Genomic DNA, 2,410 nt, shown 5'->3' on the forward strand with positions numbered 1-2,410 from the left:
GAAGCAGCTCCTGTGCAGCCAGAGCTGCAGTTCCTCTGCAGAGCACAGGGGCTGAGAGCAGCTGCCCGGCACTGTTGGTGTCTAGGAGGTGGCTGCACAGCTGGGGAAGGGGGACGCTGTCTGAGTGCCCGGCTGCCTCTGCCCTGGCCTCTCTCACACCCACCCTCGCCGCATTTTCCTTCTTGCTCCCCTGCTCTGGGTCACTGCTGTTGAGATCTTGTTCTTGCTGTCAGGCTCTCTGGGGATGGCAGTTTCAGCTGCAGAGACACAGCCTGATCTTGGGGGTCCTTTCCTGCAGGTGTGTCCATGGGCACACGTGTCCCAGCTTTGCTCTGACCTGTGGGCTGTGGGCAATGCAGTCTGTGGGGCTGGGGAGTGAGCCATGTGTGTCCTGGGCTAAACGTTGGGTGCTGAGACCTTAGGAAAGGGTGAGGCCTGTCATGGTCTGAGGAGGATCCCTCTACTCTCAGCAGTGCCTGGTGGCTTTTCAGGGTAACATGGGAGTTTGATCAGCCCCCATCTCAGAAAGGTGCCAGCCCAGGGCAGCTGGAGCAGGACAGAGGGACAGAGCAGCTGCCCTCACTCTGCACTGACCCACAGGCACCCTCTGGTCTCGCAGGACTCGCTCTGTTCTCCCTGAGTGCAGCAGAAATGGTGCGGGTTTCTGGCACCCAACAACACTGCCCCGGGTGGGAGGGCAGAAGGAGCTGTAGAAACACCAAACCTCTCAAATGCAGTTTCTCAGGCCTGGGGGTACAGATGCTGACAGTCCCTTCTGCACCAGGAGCGGTTCCAGCTGACAAAGCTGAACCCCAGGACTGGCCCCTGCCCATCCGATCACACAGGGTCAGGCTGAGTCCTCAGGACCCCTGGGCAGAGACCCTGCTCTTCATTGCACACTCATCAAGCACGGACGAGGGCTCAGCCATTACGTTCTCCTGGAAAAAGAAAAGTGTCTCTGTGTGTGATGGGGTGTGAGGGTCTGATGGAAACGGTTTTGATTATTCCCAGAAAAGTCTCATCTAAACCTTCACTATCTTTTCCTCCTATGACAGGTGCTCATGCCCACAGGCAGACAATGTCCAACAGCAGCTCCATCACCCAGTTCCTCCTCCTGCCGTTCACAGACAAACGGGAGCTGCAGCTCTTGCACTTATGGCTCTTCCTGGGCATGTACCTGGCTGCCCTCCTGGGCAACGGCCTCATCATCACCACCATAGCCTGGGACCAGCACCTGCACACCCCCATGTACTTCTTCCTGCTCAACCTCGCCCTCCTCGACCTGGGCTCCATCTCCACCATTGTCTCCAAGTCCATGGCCAACTCTCTGTGAGGTACCAGGGTCATTTCCTATACTGAATGTGCTACACAACTCTTTCTGTTTGGCTTTTTAGCTTCAGCAGAATATTTTCTTCTCACCATCATGTCGTACGACCGCTACGTTGCCATCTGCAAACCCCTGCACTACGGGACCCTCCTGGGCAGCAGAGCTTGTGTCCACATGGCAGCAGCTGCCTGGGCCACTGGGTTTCTCCATGCTCTGCTGCACACAGCCAATACATTTTCACTGCCCTTGTGCAAGGACAATGCCCTGGGCCAGTTCTTCTGTGAAATCCCCCAGATCCTCAAGCTCTCCTGCTCACACTCCTACCTCAGGGAACCTGGGCTTCTTGTGGTTAGTGTCTGTTTAGGATTTGGATGTTTTGTGTTCATCATGCTGTCCTACGTGCAGATCTTCAGGGCTGTGCTGAGGATCCCCTCTGAGCAGGGACGGCACAAAGCCTTTTCCACCTGCCTCCCTCACCTGGCCGTGGTCTCCCTGTTCCTCAGCACTGCCATATTTGCTGACCTGAAACCCTCATCCATCTCCTCCCCATCCCTGGACCTGGTGGTGTCTGTTCTGTACTCAGTGGTGCCTCCAGCAGTGAACCCCCTCATCTACAGCATGAGAAACCAGGAGCTCAAGGATGCCCTCTGGAAACTCATATCCCTCTGGTTTCTGAAGCAATAAACTGGCCATCTTCTTCTATACAGGAGTTTTAATGTCGCTAATTACAACCCCGGCCTGTCAACTGGATTTTCTGGTGTTTTTCGTTGTTTTCTTCTTGTAATAATGTTGTCATCCCCTTTCTAATTCACTGCTGGCTTTTCTTTTATAACTGTTGGCTGCTTAAATGAGCAGCAGTGCTCTCCTTGTCTCTAGAAAGAATAAAAGGCTCTTAAGTGACTTGTTTTTCACTATATCCTTCCTGCAAAGGCTTTTTGGAGCTGCAGGGACAGTTCCTGTGTGTGGGTGGAGGGGAAAACAGCTCTGGCATGTCAGCCCTGCCAGGGAGCAGCAGCGCTTGTTCTCCCAGAGCTGTTCTGGTTCCACTTCACACTCTCCTTCTCATCCCTGGTGTTGGTGCAA

General features: G+C 54.6%; 1 pseudogene across 1 annotated transcript; it reads left to right on the top strand.

Annotated features, from left to right (window-relative positions):
- The first annotated feature begins 1,078 nt into the window (after positions 1 to 1,078).
- On the top strand, positions 1,079 to 2,011 carry LOC308049466 (olfactory receptor 14J1-like; annotated as a pseudogene). Its single transcript has one exon. The product of its transcript is annotated as an olfactory receptor 14J1-like (transcript).
- The last annotated feature ends 399 nt before the right edge of the window (positions 2,012 to 2,410 follow it).

This window comes from Nesoenas mayeri, assembly GCF_963082525.1.
Source record: "Nesoenas mayeri genome assembly, chromosome: 25".
NCBI lineage: Eukaryota > Metazoa > Chordata > Aves > Columbiformes > Columbidae > Nesoenas > Nesoenas mayeri.